This window comes from Panthera onca, chromosome D3 (genome assembly GCF_046562875.1).
Source record: "Panthera onca isolate mPanOnc1 chromosome D3, mPanOnc1 haplotype 2, whole genome shotgun sequence".
NCBI classification, from domain to species: domain Eukaryota; kingdom Metazoa; phylum Chordata; class Mammalia; order Carnivora; family Felidae; genus Panthera; species Panthera onca.
The window spans coordinates 50849577-50867469 of record NC_138350.1 but is presented as its reverse complement, the minus strand read 5'-3'; the positions used below and the strand labels follow the sequence as shown (position 1 = coordinate 50867469).

The window sequence follows — 17893 nt, the reverse complement described above, 5'->3', positions numbered from 1 at the left end:
AAATCTTTCAGTCTTTGCCCATTGAGGATGATATTAGCTGTGGGTATTTCATATATGGATTTTATGATGTTGAGGTATGGTCCCTCTATCCCTACTTTGTTGAGGGTTTTTATCAAGAAATGATGCTGTACTTTGTCAAGTGCTTTTTCTGCATGTTTTGAGAGGATCATATGGTTCTTATCCTTTCTTTTATTAATGTGGTGTATCGCATTGATTGATTTGCGAATACTGAACCACCCTTGCAACCCAGGAATAAATCTCACTTGATCATGTTGAATGATTCTTTTAATGTACTGTTGGACCCCATTTGTTATTATCTTGTTGACAATTTTTGCATCCATTTTTATCAGGGATATTGGCCTGTAATTCCTGTGTGTGTGTGTGTGTGTGTGTGTGTGTGTGTAGTCTATGTCTGGTTTTGGAATGAAGGTAATGCTAGCCTCATAGAATGAGTTTGGTAGTTTTTCTTCCATTTCTATTTTTTTTGGAACAGTTTTATAAGAATATGATTTAACTTTTTAAATGTTTGGTAGAATTCCCCTGTGGAACCATCTGGCCCTGGACTTTTGTTGGGACATTTTTGATTACTGATTCAATTTTTTTGCTGGTTATTGGCCTATTCAAGATTTGTATTTCTTCCTGTTTCAATTTTGGTAGTTTATATGTTTCTAGGAATTTGCCCATTTCTTTCAGGTTGTCTAATTCGTAGGCATATAATTTTTCATAATACTGTCTTATAATTGAAGGCACCTGGATGGCTCAGTTGGCTAAGCATCCAATTCTTGATTCCAGTGCAAGTCTTGATATTACAGTTCATGGGATTGAGTCCCATGTCAGGCTCTGTGCTATCTATATATTGGGATTCTCTCTCTCTCCCCCTTTCTCTCTGTCCCGCCACCACTCATGTGCTCTCTCTCTCTCTCAAAAAAAAAAATAAATAAACTTAAAAAGAGACATAAAGGATACAAATAAATAAAATCATGAATGAGAGGAGAGATCACAACCAATACCACAGAAATACAAACTATTAAAAGAGAATATTTTTTAAATATTTATTTATTTATTTAAAGAGACAGAAGAAAAAAGAGAGAGAGAATATGTGAGAGAATGGGGGAGGGGCAGAGAGAGAGGAGAGAGAGAATTCGAAGTAGACTCTGCACTGTCAGTGAAGAGGTGGATGTGGGACTCAAACTCATGAAAGGTGAGATCATGAGCTGAAGTCAAGAGCTAGATGCTTAACCAACAGAGCCACCTAGGTGTCACTCTCTTCTTTTTCATAAGTTGGCTGGGGTTTGTTTCTGTATCATTTATTTCTGCTTTTATCTGAATTATTTCCCTTCTTTTGCTGACTTTAGGCCTCATTTGTTGTTCTATTTCTTTCTCCTTTTAGTGTAAGTTTAAGTGGTGTGTTTGAGATTGTTTTTTCTCCTTGAGGTAGACTTGTACTGCTATATACTTCCCTCTTAGGACTACTTTTGCTGCATCCAAAGGTTTTAGACCTTCTTGTTTTCATTTTCATTTATTTCCATGTATTTTTTTAAATTTCTTCTTTAACTTCCTGATTGACCCATTTATTTTTTAGTAAGATTTTCTTTAACTTCTATGTATTTGTGGTCTTTCCAATTTTTTTCTTGTGGTTGATTTCAACTTTCATAGTATTGTGCTCAGAAAATATACATGATATGATCTCAATCTTTTTTGTACTTGTTGAGGCCTTTAAGTCATTATTTTGTAAGACTGAATTGCTGGCCAAAACATGATGTGATGGTACTAAAGTTATTTGTCCCCAAAACCAAGAAATGGGGTTGGTTGCTGTTTTAAGAGAATTGAGGGCTCAAAATGGAGGTCTTGATTAGGGAATGTCTGTGCTTCCCAGACTATGAATGACCCTCAGTCTTACCCCATTCCTTCTTTGTGTATGAGCGCAGTAAACAACACACTGTCATACTGTGTTGTAGAGAGAAGATAGACAACTGACATCTACAGAGTGGTCATTCTACCTAACTTATTATGAAGAACACATTTTTCAGTAAAATACTTTAGATGAGCATTTTTTATAGATTTGAATATTTTCATCTGTTGGGTCTATACTGAAATGTGGATCATATGCCTTCCTCTGATATATTTCTTCCAATCCACAATCTTCTGCTTTGCATCTAGCCAGCCCTTTAGCCACTGACGAAAAAAAAGTAAGTTAAGTGTATTGTATATTGCATCTTCTACTTCATATCCACTCTTCCTCAGTGGACTATCCTGCAGAGACATTTATAAATTGGTTTTGAATGCTTTCCTGTTTGTTGAGATATAATTTACATATAGCGTTGTGTAAGTTTGATCAAATAAAAAATAGCATGCATCCTGGATACCATAGGTAAAAGATAATATCAGTATGGGCCTATTTTGGAAAATTCTGTGCATGTCAGTTTTGATTGATGAAAGATTATTATTGTCTTAATATATGTTTTTTTTTGTTAGCCTCTCTCAGAACCATCCTCTTGTTTTCTCTACCTTGCTCTATTATGCTGGAGGTGACAGCTACAGGATCCCCTTCTTGGACTATATAACACTTTGTCTTCTTGGATTTGGTCATTGGAAGAGATAGGGAGGAAATCAGAGGAGAGTGAAAAGAGGTCAGGAATTTTATAATCCCCTTTGTTTACCTACCCCAATACAATTCTGGCAGTTACTGCATTCCACTAGAGTTACCTCTCCTGTTTGGAAGTCTTTTCCATAGCACCACCTTTCAACTGGGTTCTTGTAACTATTGTCTTTTCCTTGCCATTCAAAGGCCCCACTATTGCATCTCTCTGCTCCTTGTTAGTTTCCTTGTCCCTGATCACACCTTTGCAAATATTTGCTAAGTTAAATTATCTTTGCCACCCCATTAAATCTGCTGCATCAGTTTTTTTTAGCATGCATTATGTTTTATGCTAATATATTGACTAATATATTGGCTCTGCCAACATTTGTCACTGAGCATCTAGTTTGTGAATAGAAGTCACCCCAGAAGATGTCTATCACATTGTAACCTTTGATTAGAAGAATTAGCATTGGAAAAACATGTGATATGTCAAATATTTGCAATGTACTTCAAATATTTCTTTAATAATGTTTTTAATACTATTATAATTTAGTGACTACTATATTAACAAGAGTGACAAATCATTAGTATAGTATAGTCAAGTCCATATCACTTGTCATTCTTAATTATAATGTGATGTTTTCCCTTCAGTTGTAAGAACAAGTCTCCCTTATATAAACATAGTGCACATATGGCAATGCTAATAAATGAGCAATCACAGCATACTAAAGCATTAGGAATGCATTTACTTGCTCGCAAACATGTGTTCTGTATAATGACATTGGCATATTCTATAAATTTAGTAGAAGTCCTGCCAAATTTTAAGCAATATGGAAGAGTAGCATAATTATGATAAAAAGAATGTTAAGGATGGTCACAGTAGTATCTAAGAATACTAGTATTGGTACTAAAAAGTAGGAGAATTAGATGGGGGAGGGGACAGAGGAGTGAAAGGATAAAAAACCATAGCTAACATTTACAAAGACTAACAAAGTTCCTGACAATGTGCAAAGCGCCCTACATTTCTAATCTCATTTAATAATCACAACAAAGCTAAGATGTAGGCACAGTTGTTACACTCATAACATGAAGATACTGAGGATCAGGGGAAAATAGGAGAAAACTGAGATGAAAAACCTTAAGGACAGTGGGGATAGACTACTTGTTATCTAGCCTTTAATGTTGGAGCCACAGTCTTGTGCTTATCACAAATAGAGTTGTAATTGACCTGTCATTTCATCTGTTTCAAATTCAAATATTCTACTGTATGTCGTCTTCTATATTTTTAACTACTTTTGCTAATTTACCAACTAGATTGCAATAAGGTCTACCACCTATTGACCCTAACAAATTTTCACCGTCCAGTCACCTCATTTATGCATTATTTACTTGCTCAGCTGGGTTATATTGTACAGTTTATAGTTCATAATTACAATTACTCCCATGCATATATCCTCAATTCATTTTTATATAGATAAACTATGCTTCTTTTTAAATAAGGATTCTGGATTTAATTTTGGATCCTAGGTATCTTGAAATTTATTTTTTGCAATAAATTCAATGTGTAGTGAAGTGAATCCAGGTAGATGGCTCTGAACTATAGCTCAGATTGGGAAAATTTATGGAATAATATCAATTCCATTACCAAAGCATGGAAAAAAATCAGAAAAAATGGGGTAAATAGGAGAATGCTTGGGATTCTACACTTTGGATAAGCTTCCAGGTAATGATGGTGCTGATCTGAAGACCACAGTGTGAATAGGAAGGGACTGTTGAATGTTCTGGGGCAGGAGGGTGGGGGTTGTCTTTAAAAGAAGGAAAAGATAGGTTGGTAGTTGGGGAAAGTGGCAAGCTGGAGGGAAGGTTTTTGTTGTTGTTATTAAGATGAAAAACACATCAGCACACTGGTACTTTGGTGGGAAGGGATTAATGGTGAGAGAAAAGTGGAAGATTCAAAAGGAAGAGAATAGTAAAGGAATCACAGGTGGCTTAGGGCCTAAAACCTAGAAGAAATACAGAACATAAATGTAAAGACTGGCCCTGGACTTTAAAAAGGGCCAACATCTCCTCTTCCGAGACTCTTCTGAAGGTTGGAATAAGTATCCAACTATGTTTTTGCTGACTTCATTTCTGGCAGGTTTTCAAGGAACTATCCTTTAAATTTCATTTTCCCCTCCTCCTCCTTTTTCAGTGCCTCTCCTCTGTTCAGTGCCTCCTAAATCTGTTCTAAATCTGTCCCCTGGTCCTGTGTGGGTTGGGTTGGGTTGGGTTGGGTTTGCTTTGCTTTGCTTTGTTTTTTTTTTTTTTTTTTCAAACCACCTTTGGATTTCATTCTTGCATTTTTTTCTCTGTTTCAACTCTTGCCAAAGAATTAATCCTTACCTCTTGCATTACTTGAAGCAAAGTGTGCTTCCTTCAAAAAGACCAATCTCTCCTTTGTTTATTCACCTGGCAAAAATAAAGAAAAGATAGCTAAACTACTAAACTATGCACTAAATACAGATTATCTCTCAATGTCTCCTTACTCCAAAACTGTACCTAAGATCTCAGTGTTGATCCCATCACTTGGATCTCAACGCCTTTTACCTACCCAAGATATCATTCTTAAAATTGTGTACTGCTTCTCACACATGATCCATCTTTAAATAATCTTTTGAGTTATAATTACATGTGGTAGAATGTATTTATTGTAATTGTACAGCTTGGTAAGTTTTGGCAAAGGTATATTCTTTGGAACCATCACCACAGGGAAGAACTAGAATCATTCTATCATCCCAAAAATGTTTCCCCATAGTCCTCTAGTAAATTCCCCCAATTCTGGTCCTAGACTAATCCCTGATGTGCTTTCTGTTACCATGGATTACTTTTGCTTGCTCTTGAATTTCCAAAAACAAGTGGAAACATACAGTATGCATTCTGTTTATGCATGATTTCATTCCTTTCAGTTATGTTTTTGAGTTGTATCTGTGTTTTATTTATCTATAGTTTATGTCATTTCAGTGACATAATGAATTGCATTATATGGCTGTTTCACAATTTAATTACCCATTTATGCGTTGACAGACACTTGGGTTGTTTACTATTAGCTATTGAGAATGAAGTTTCTATGGGCATTCTTATACACATCTCCCTGTTGTTACATGTTTTTATGTTTCTTAGATACTAAGGAAAGGGTATTTAGGGTTGTATAGTAAGTGCATTTGTGACTTTATAAGAAACTCCAAATTGTATTCTAAGTTGGATGTGACATTTTGCATTCCTACTAGCGATGTGTGAAGATTCCAGTTGCTTTACAACCATGCTAAAACTTGTCATTGTCAGGCTTTTCAAATTTTAGTCAATCTAGTTGATGTATAGTGCTATTTCATTGTAGTTTCAACTTGCATTTTTCTGCTGTTGATATTATCTTTTTATGTGCTCATTGGTCAAATGCATATCTTCTTTCATGAAGTTCTCTTCAAATATTTGGCTCACTTTTAAGAATTGTCTTCTTTCTATTGAGTTATAAGACTTCTTTATATATTTAATATGAGGACTTTTATATATGTTTTTCTTCCATTGTCTTGCCTGCCCTTTCATTGTCTAAATGGTGTCATTTGAAGAGCACTTTTAGTTTTAATGAAATTCAATTTATGGTTTTTTTTTTCGTTTATACATTATTTTTTGTCCTAAGAAATTTTCACCTGCCCCAAAAATGCAAAGACTTTTTCTCTCTAGAAGTTTCCCTTTAAGGGGTGCCTGGGTGTTTCAGTTAAGCATCCAACTTCGGCTCAGGTCATGATACATGGTTCATTTGTTCATCATGATCTCACAGTTTGTGAGCCAAAGTCCCGCGTCGGGCTCCGTGCTGACAACTCAGAGCCTGGAGCCTGTTTCAGATTCTGTGTCTCCCTCTCTCTTTGCCCTTCTCTCTCTCTCTCTCTCTCTCTCTCTCTCTCTGTCTCTCTCCAAGATAAATAACCATTAAAAAATTAAAGTTTCCTTTTAAAGTACTTATGGATTTATCCTTTATTTATGATTTAAGTCTATTATTCAGTTAGAGTTATTTTTGTATATGGTGTAAGATGAGTTAATGTTAACTTTTATATGAATATTCAGTTCATCCAGCATTATTTCTTGAAAAAAACAATTTCCCTCATTGCATGATGTTAGTGTTTTTTCAAAATTAATTAAAAACTTGTGTAACTCTTTCTCTGTTCTTTGTTCTATTCTATTGATCTATATCCCTATCCTAATGCAGCTACCACATTCACTTGATTAATGTGACTTTACAATATGTCTTCCTATCAGGTAATAGAAATCTTCCAACATTATTCTTTGTCCTAAAAATTGTTTTGGAAGGGGCACCTGAGTGGCCCAGTAAGTTAAGCATCTGACTTCTGCTCAGGTCATGATCTCGCGGTAGATAACTTTGAGCCCTGCATTGGGCTCTGTGTTGACAGCTCAGAGCCTCCCTCTTTCTCTACCCTGGTCTCTCTCTCTCTCTCTCTCTCTCTCTCTCTCTTTCTCAAAAATAAACGTTATTTTTTTTTAATTTGTTTTGGAAGTTGAAGTGGTTTGCACAAGGCACCATATTAATTTCTACAAAAATACCCCCAGGTAATTTGAATGAATCTTGTTAAATTCATAGAACAGTTTTGTTACAAATAACATCTTAATACAGAAATTTCTATTCCATAAAATTGTTATATTTGTCCATTTATTTTTCTTCCTTCCTTTCTTCTTTTTCTCTTTCTTTCTTTCTTTCTTTCTTTCTTTCCCTCCCTCCCTCTCTCCCTTTCTTTCTTTTCTTTTCTTTCTTTCTTTCTTTCTTTCTTTCTTTCTTTCTTTCTTTCTTTCTTTCTTTCAATAGCTCTTAGTGGCATTTTGTCTTTTTCCCCTCATCTCCCTACCCCTCTCCCCTCCTCCAGCAATGACCAGTTTGTTCTCTGTATTTATGGGTCTGTTTCTACTTTTTGTTTGTTTAGTTTGTGTTTGTGACAGCATTTTTAGTAGTCTTGAACGTGTTTTATTAAATTGAACTCCAGTATTTAATATTTGTCAAGATATTGTATATGGCACTCTAAATATTTATTTTAAATTATTTGTTGTTAGTTTAAAGAAATATAATTGAACAATTTTGGGTGTTGATCTTACATAATATGAACTAGGTGAATGTATTTACAATTTCTAGTATCTGAGGATTTCTATGCATATTTTATGTCATCTGTGAATAATGAAAGTTTTATTTTCTCCTTGCAAATATTTTAGTCCTTAATTATTTTCTTGCTTTATTTTTCTGGCTATGTGCTCCAGTATAATAGGGAAGGAAGATAGGGAGAACAGACATTCTTGGCTTGTTACTGCTCTGAGGGATAACATATGTTCTTGCTTTCAGCATTGCATATAATGAAGTCTATAGATATTTCATATATGCCCTTTATCAGGTCAAGGAAGTTCCCTTTTAAGTTTGCTGCAAAAATTTTATGTTCTATGTTTGTTTTGTTCTGTTTTTAAATGATGCATGGGTGACAGATTTCTTCAAATGTCTTATCCATGTATTTAGGTGATACATATTTTCTTTTGTTTTGAATAGAAAGTGAATTATATCAGTTGGTTTTTGAATGTTAAGCCAACCTGTGTGATTTTAATAAGTACTCTTTGTTATGGTGTATTAACATTCTTGTGTATCATTCAGTTTAATTTCCTGTTATTTTATTAAGAACTATAATGTCTACCTTAATTGGGGTTGTCATTGTTTTTACATTCTCCCAGAGAGCAATCTGTTAAACATATCCAGGATACTACTGATTTTAACTGTATTACAAAAATTGCCAAATATGTACACACATGTATATCTGTACGTTGATACGTTTATACATAGAATTTTTAATTCTTATGCTTCTAACCCTGCTGTGTCCTTTCATTTAAAACATATTTCTTTTTGATAACTATAACTGAACATTTTGTTTTATACTGTCTTATACTTTTGGCCTTTTATATGGGAGTTTTGAACACATACATTAATATGATTAGTGATAAGTTTTGATTAAGTAATCCTCTTGCTCTTTTTTCTAACTGGCCCATATATTCTTTTTTTCACTTTATCTCATTTTCTGAGTTATTTAGCATTATGTACTTTTTAGTATTCCATGTTAGGCTTCCATTTCTTTTGACAAATTGTACTGAATGATTGCTTAGTAAATTATTCACATATTTAAGTAGTCAAATATACTTTCTTATAATTTGGCCGATGACCCTCAAAATTGTAAAAATTTCTCTCATTTTTGTTGTTTCACATTTCATATTTCCTATTTTGTATGCTTGTGTTATCTCTTATCTCTTATTTTCATAAACTTTTGTTTGTTTTCCTTTCCTTTAAATATCAGCTTAGGTGAATTTGACAAGCTATATCAACTTTGCTGTTATCCTCATTATTCTTTTCTTCTGTTACTCTTCTTGTTACTGTTATTTTATTTTTCTAAGTTCTTATTTGACTTGATAATGCGAGTTAATTCATTATGTTCAAGAGAAACTCACAACCATGAACACTTCTATTACTAAAAATAACACCAGAAATGCACATGAAACTTTAGAAAATCTTTTTATTCCAGGAATAAGAAAGAAATATTTTAAATATCCCCTGGGAAACTACTAGTGCTTATTTCATTTAACAAGTAAGAGCATTACTTCTAAAGAGAAGTAACAGGCACAACAAATATATGACTACTAAAATGAGTGAGCATGCATTGTCACTAACTTCAATTTCCATTTCTACAAAATGATGATGATACCAGTCTCGATTTATTGTGATAAGGATAGAATGATAATCCTAGTAGTGTCGTCATCGTCGTTGTCGTCATCATTGTCATCTTCACAACAGTTTTATATCGCATACAATACCCTGGACAGTCTAAGATTCTTACAGTGCATATGCTTGATTCCAGTAAATATTACTTTCTTTCTTACAGTTTAAAGATTTCACAAATTTAACAGCCATGCTATACGATTTAATTGGAAAACAGTTATTGGCAGTTTTATTTATTTTATGTTTGTTTTCATACTTTCAGCTGAGAATTCTGTCAATTTAAGGCTTTCCCAAAACATGAATAAACATCTAATTCATCTAATTCAAAGAGGACTACTAATTTACTTAACTATCCCGGAGAAGATAAAGTTGGAATGAGAACATACATCCTCTGTTTCTCAGCAGGGTATCCTTGTTTTTCCTTGTCATTATGCTTAATTAGAGCTTTAAATATATGTTTCTTGAAAAAATTATATTTCTGTCAACTGCTGTCATTCAGTTCCCAATTCCATGTCACTCTGAAGTAATAGAGTACCTGACAATCTTCTGACAGAATCCCAGCTGTCAGACAGCTATGCTGATTGCTACTGCTTCCCTTCAACCTAATTAATGATTTATTAGTTTCATCAAACCAAAGATAATCTTTTCTGTTTCAGTCAACTTTAGCCCTGAGGTGCCCAATATAATGCTATAATTTTTCTCTGAGCTCATCCATTTTTTCTTCCACATGCGTGAGACACAATATCTTTGTTGTTTTTCTATGAAGGCAAAGTTCATTTTAAATACCAAGAATCTTTAAAGGACTTGAAATAATTTATATCACATAGTGTATACATGATGGCATTGTACACATAAAAAAGAATTGTCATTTTTTAAATAAAACAGAATACACAAAAGTGAGCTAACTATAATTTCAGTAATGAGCCTCTACCTTAACTTTCAGATACATAATTGTTAAGATCAGAAATAGAAAGAAATGTACTATTAACAAAACTGAGACACACAGAACCACTAACTCACAATTTTATGTTTCACTGTACATCGACATATGCATATGCAGGCATGATATCTGTATTTACTTTTTGTTGTTGTTACTTCTGTGACAATGGTTCTTGGTTTGTTAATTTGTCTCTATCCTACATGAGATAATCAAGCCAAATTAGAAAGTATTTACTGATTTTTATTAGAATTGTTGAGGCTCTTTTGGGGGAAAAGAGAGAGAGGGATAGGTAGCTCTAACAATCTTTGTAAAAGTTAGACTTGCACTTGGGATTATACCAAAAAGATAAAAATGTTTCTGTTTAACCTTATTTCTTCTTAGTATTGCCATAAAGATATAATGGCCCTAAAATTTTTAAATAGAAGAAAAATCTCATTTGTAGAGAATTGCTCATACTGTAGTTATCTGTAATTCCCTTATAAGAGGTTCCAAAGCTTAATGATTTTGAAGGAAATGTGAACTATATTAAATTTAGCAATATAGAACACATTTACTTTAGAAAAGTTGGTCTATGGATGAAAGAAAAGTTTCTATCACAACTTCTCTATCCATAACACCTAGAAACACACACTGATATAAACGTACAGAGGACACACACACACACACACACACACACACACAATTTGCAAACCCTAAATCCCAGAAATTGTTAGACATTCTCTCCTGAGTTGTTTTTTTCCAAATAATTTCAGTGGGAGAGATTGCACTTAACTCACATTTGTACATAGGAGGAAAAGAAGGCAGAAGAAGAGAAGGAACAAGAGAAGAAAGAGGAGGAGGAGGAGGAAGGGAAAGCATCTAAGTACCACTTCTGGGTCAGTATTTGAAAGAATGGTATATGTACTGGGAGACTTTTACCACATTTGTTGGTAATAATTTAGTAAGGTACACACTTAGTCTATTCTCTTCTAAACATTACAAAATAGAGGGTGCTGGCGATTTCCAATTCTGAAATAATATCTGTCCGAATTGCACTTCTTTCATAAACAAGTTAAATCTAGGTTCCAAACAGCCTTTCTGTCGTCTTCAGAAGATATCTACATTTATAAATTGTGTTTTTAACTTGAAGGAAATAGGGTAAAGCTTAGTTATACTTAATCACCAATAACATTGTGGGAATAAACACAATTTACACCTACAATACTTAACTAATGAAAGAAGTGGCTTCACCCAACGGTCAAAAATACAGTAAACCAGCAAACCAGAGCTAATCACTAGTAGAAAAGTCAGCTACATGCAATCAGCATTCTATGTATTATTTAAGAAGGTGACAGCTTTATCTGTATGCTGGGATGATAGTGATTATAATTCTATAATACCATGAAAATGAGTGAGAATCTGCAAAAACCTCTTGGGAAAATTCATGAAAATTATATGTCTGTCTGTATATATATATATATATATATATATATATATATATATATATATGTGTGTGTGTGTGTGTGTGTGTGTGTGTGTGTATGTATCTGTATATATGTATATATGCATATGTATGTATATATGTATACACATACATATACACACACACATATATATGTATATATATATATATTTACACATTTAAATATCTTAAGAGTTTGATGATATACTTTCAAGAGTTTGATGATATACTTTCTTCTAAGTAAAATGCTTAAAATATAAACTGGAGAAACCTATTGAATAATTTATTATGACACATGCGGTTACTTACTTCTAGGTGACCAGATCAGATTTGAGTCCACATAGTAACAACAAAAAATCATTAACCCCAATGACTGTTTGTGGCCCATGTGAAATGAGTTTGTATCTTGCCCTAGACTGAAAAATCTACTCTGATAATTGGCATCAAAAATAAACCTCATGTGAAAGGCTAACATATGTGTATTCCTTTACATCTTAACCTATATTACTGCCACATATCTGGAGAATGACTACTGAATAAGAATGACATAGAGTGTTCCTAAATGACACCTAAATATGTAAAGACTTTTCCTAGTTTTCTTCTTTCTCCAAGTTTTCTTCCTTCTCCAAGGTGTCTAAAGTAAAATCTTTCCATTCACCATGAGCCAAAATTTGCTAACAGCAGAGGATATGTTATCACATGTATAAAGTATAGTGCATATCTTGAAATATAATATGGGAAACTGTTATGTTTATTTTTTAACATCAGTGTGGTTAAGACAATCCTATGTATTAAATCAAATGTATATTAATAGAGGAAAATATAATTAAGTGAGCACGTTGCCTTGCCTAAAAGTCAAGAAGTTATTAAATCTTGGCAACAACATCTGTAGTAAGATAATTGTTATTCTACTAGGCAAGTCCCCAAAATAATATTTATAATTTTTATTATTGTAATCAAAGCACTGGTGAATTTGACTGCTACTAACCAAGACATTAAATTAATTCACCCACTTTTAGTAATATGTGCAATTGTCACATGTCTTGAAGTATATACTCGTGTGAATAAAATCTATGTATCCACTACCAAAAATAAAGTTAGAAGTATATGGAATTAATATATTACTAACATTTGTGGGGTAACAATGGCCTATTTACAACACTGTCTCATTTAATGCTCACAGGAGATATGTGTATTATTTTCTCTATTTTATAAATAAAGAAACTAACTTTGAGTGGGGATAAATGTGCTCTGAAGTATACATATATGATTGTAGAGTTAAAAAACATGTTACCATTTAGAAGGTCATTGGTGAATGTTAACTCAGATAAAATGGTATTGGGAGATATTATGGGATAATTAAATTGAGTAGCAATGATTGATGGTTGGAAAAGAGTACTGACACATCTCAATATGACAGGGCAAGAGAGGCATCAGTTGTCTATTCTAATATCTATAAATTGCCTGCTCACTTCCTTCTGATTTTTGCTTTTTTGTCCCTGACTCCTTTGGTCTTATAAAATTGCTCTGCTATTGGCATAATGCGTTTTACATTGAACAGAGTGATTGTGCTTTCAGTCAACCTCCTATAGGTTGATAGTATATATAATGATTATATATGATAGATTATATATAGATTATATAGATTATATGGATTTATTATGTATAATATATTTATTATATATGTATATATATGTACGTGTGTGTGTGTATATATATATGTATATATCTTATATCCACAATATGTAGATTTGCCATTATTATGAAATACATGTTTCTGAAGACCTTGGGTTGCTTGACATCATTCCTAATTTTATATATGTAGGCAAATTATGTCTCTGCTTTGATTATTTGGGATAAAGTTTACTACTTAATAAAAAGTCAGTTGTTTTATTATTTATTGCATCAAATATTGTTTTAATTGATAGTATGGTAAATATATTATAGATTCAGTGACTCCTATATAAAACTCAGTATAAAATTGAGAAAGATAAAAGTTCACCTTGAGGGGTGCCTGGGTGGCTCTGTTTATTGAGCATTGGACTCTTGATTTTGGCTCAGGTCATAATCACAGGGTCGTGGGATTGAGCCCCACGACCACATTGGGCTCTGTGCTGTGTGTGGCGTCTGCTTAAGATTCTCTCTCTCTCTTCCTCTGACCCTCTCCACCCACCCCAGCTTGCATGTGCTCTCTCTTTAAAAGAAAAAGAAAAAGTTCACCTTAGAAGCCTCCTATCTCAAATTTCTGGTATTTTTAAGGGTCAGTTGCTGATTTCAACTCTAGCTTTTTACTCTATATCACATATTTCCATATATATTGTCTTGTTTTGTTCCCAGCACAAACATGTGACTTTATAAATATCCCTTCTTCATACATGTACATGTACATATATGAAGATTCTGAAAGGCAAAGAGAATTTTAATGTGAAAAAGATTTTGCATAACAGAGAAAGATTTGATCCTATAGTCCCTATCCTTAAACTTAGTAAACTTTCTATGAATATTTTACTTTATTTAGTGTTTATTTGTTCTTTCTAGACATTAAGTAGGAGTTCAATATATGTTGAAAATTAGAATATACTTTAAAAGCCTCATTTTTCATATATATGATAATGGCCTTTGCTTTCTCAATACATAATCTTGACCATAATTTGAATAGTTGCAGTTAATAGAGTGAAATCATTTTCATGGGAATTTCTGGATCAAGAAATACAGTGTTAACTTTGGACTATAATTTGATCATAAGTTTAATACAGAATTAATGTTTATTGGTGCCAGGGTGGCTTAGTCGGTTAAGCATCTGGTTCTTGATTTTGGCTAAGGTCATGATCTCAAGGTTTATTAGTTTGAGCCCTGTGTTGGACTCTGTGCTGACAGCACAGAGTATGTTTGGGATTTTCTCTCTCCCTTTCTTTTGGCCCGTCCCCCACACGTTCATGCTCTCTCTCTCAAAATAATAAACTTTTAAAAAGTCAAAACATTAAAAAAAAAGATATTTACAAATAATAAAATTTTATTTCCTGCAACTATTTGTGTTTTATTTAATTATTCAGATTCTTTAAATATACACACATATATTGTTTTATGAATATGTACAATTTCTTGTTAGAATATAAATAAGCATTTCTTCATGTTTATGTATATATATTCTGTTCCTTCTTTTGTTTGGCTCCCCCATTCCTCTTATTTCCCTGCGATTAACTTCCTTGACTCATTTCACAACCTACATTAACATCTTGCAATTGAATTTCAATTTATTTTCATGTGTTTTTAAGCTAATTGAATTACTTTTCTATTATATTAAAATCCCTATGAATTTTACAAATAAAATCTACTTGTTATTGAGTATTGTCCTTTTGGTATTTTGCTAGGAACTGGGGAGGGGCAGACAGAGAATGAGAGAGAACCCAAGCAGGTTCCATTAATATTGCAGAGCCTGATACAGTGCTCAATCCCATGACCCTGGAATCATGACGTGAGCTGAAATCAAGAGTTGGCTGCTTAACCAACTGAGCCACCCAGGCATCCCACTAGATTTTAACTTTGTTATTTTTTGTTTGTGATTAGTAGTGAGTATTTATACCTGTATTTATAAGTAGGATAATAGACAAAACTTTATTTTTTTTAATACTAACAGACTTCAGTAGTAAAACTTAACTGTTTTCCTAAAGTACATTTATGAATTTAATATTTTTCACTACATCCTTGTTTAATTAAATAACTAAATAGCAAAATTGTTTAAAAGTTAGATAAAACTCAGCAGCTGTGAACTTTTTTTAAGTGAGGAATGAAATTGAGACAAGGTATACACTTGAAATTAATATAACATTTTGTGTCAAATATACAAAAAAAAGATCATCTAGTTTAACAATCTTCATTTGTTTGCCTTTCTAATATTGAATTTAAGTTTATATACTTTCTACTCCAACAGTAACATATTTGTTTTTTCATATAGTATTTCCATTAGAATAATCTAGTCTAGTTAAACTTTGTACTTTTTATAGTGATTACTTCTTTGTTCAGTGATTTTAGACATCTTTTTTTCTAATTACCAGTCACAGAGAGTTTTCTAGTTTTTGTTGGTGGTGTTACTATTGATTTCTAACTTAATTGCATTATGATCAGAGATGTGATCCTAAGGGGAATATAATTAGAGAAATTATATTAAATTATATTGTCTACTGTGAAGAGACTTTTCATAAATGTTCAATTTGTGCTTGAAAAATGTGTTCTTTACTTCTTAAATGTTATATTCCAATACTGTCCAAAATATTCCTGATAAATTAAGCATGCAAACTGTTGAATTTATATCTTCTATGTGGTGTTATTTTTATTTATTTGACCCATTAATTTCTGAGAATAGTGCTTAAACATTCTAGCATGTTCTTAGATTAGTTAATTCCTACTAAAATTGGATTCGCGAAGTCCTACCTATTTTATCTATTATGAAGCTAAGTTATTTGGCATAACAAATTTGGAATTATTATATCTTGTTACTGAGTTGAACATTATATCATTTTCTGGAGACTCTCTTGATTTGCATTTTATCCTAAAGTCTTTTTTTGACCATTTAATATCTTTCACCAGGTTATTTTTTTTTTCATTCTTTAACTCTCTGGCTTCCTGCATTCTTATGTTTTAGAAATTTTCCTTGTAACTAACATATTTAAACTTTGTTTTTTTCTAAGGTAGATTTATTAATTTAATCTATTTATATTTTTCATTATATTCACATATGCCTTCCTATTCTTTTACCATGTGCTTTCTCTCTCTCTTTTCCTTCTCTCTCTCTCTCTCTCTCTCTCTCTCTCTCTCTCTCTCTATATATATATATATATATATATATATATATATATATATGTTTTTTGGGTTTTTTTTTGTTTTTTTTTTTTGTTTTACTTATTTACTGTTTTTGAGAGAGCATGCAAGCAGGGAAAGGTCAGAGAGAGAGGAGGCAGAGAATCCTGTCAGCGCAGAGCCAGATGCAGAGCTTGACCCCACAAACCATGAGATCATGACCTGGGCCAAAATCAAGAGTTGGACACTTAAGAGGTGCCTGGGCGGCTCAGTCAGTTAAGCATCCAACTTTGACTCAGGTCATGATCTCAAGGTTCATGAGTTCAATCCCCACATCGGGTTCTGTGTTGACAGCTCAGAGCCTAGAGCCTGCTTCAGGTTCTGTCTCCCTCTCTCTCTGCCCCTCCTCCACTCATGCTCTGTTTCTCTCAAAAATGAATAAACATTAAAAAATTAAAAAAAAAAAAAAAGGAGTTGGACACTTAACTGACTGAGCCACCCGGGTGTCCTTCTTTTTTATTTATATTTAAATTGGGTTTCTGTTTCCCACTGTTTTTTTTTTTTAAACTTCTTTTGAAAGGATTTATTTTATTTTATTTTCCCCCATGTTTTCAAATAGATTTTCCTGCAAGTTTTATACTGTATAATTACTTTTGTCTGCTTATGAAACAATTTTAAGAAAAGCTAATTTATGTGTTACTAATCAATAACTTTATGTACTTTTGAAGCTCATTACATACTGCCTACATTATATGCTATTTTGAGTAACCAATGTCTGTCTTGTTTCTTCCTATATTTAGGCATTTTTATATTATTGTTGTATACAGCCAATCATTGTTTTGATATATGCACTATTTCCTAGAAATATTTACCAATAGTGTTGCTCACCATTTCTTATATTTCACATCACTAGTAGGGACCGTTGTCTAAGCAACCTTTATCATTTCCTTTAGGTAAGATTTGTTGATTGAACTTTTCAAAGTTTATCTAAACATGTCTTTCTTTTATTCTATAACTTGAAAAATAAATTCAATTTTGGGTATAGAATAAATGTTCTTTTCTCTCTACATAGTAAATATACTATTGTATCGTTTTCCCACTCTAATTGTTTTGGTTGAGTGTCAGGTATCAGTCTATTACTGTTTTCATGTCCCATAATCTGATATTTCTTCTAGGTTGCTTTCAAGATCTGTCTTGCCTTATGTTTATTAATCAATCAATCAATCAATCAATTAATTTGCATACAGTTTCACCATTACTCCTCTAAAGTTTATTTTATTTTATTTCCCAGGTTTGGGTTTCCTGGGTTTTTTTTGATCTAAGAATTGGTGTTTTTAATCAAATAGA

At 32.7% G+C, this 17893-nt stretch overlaps 1 long non-coding RNA gene across 1 annotated transcript in view; it reads right to left on the bottom strand.

The window, feature by feature from the left end:
- Nucleotides 1-4969: 4969 nt before the first annotated feature.
- LOC132665111 (uncharacterized) overlaps nt 4970-17893 on the bottom strand; it is a 32921-nt gene continuing 19997 nt past the window's right edge. Inside the window, exon 3 of the long non-coding RNA XR_009603976.1 lies at nt 4970-5029. This is a non-coding gene — a long non-coding RNA (uncharacterized LOC132665111). The remainder of the gene's footprint in view (nt 5030-17893) is intronic.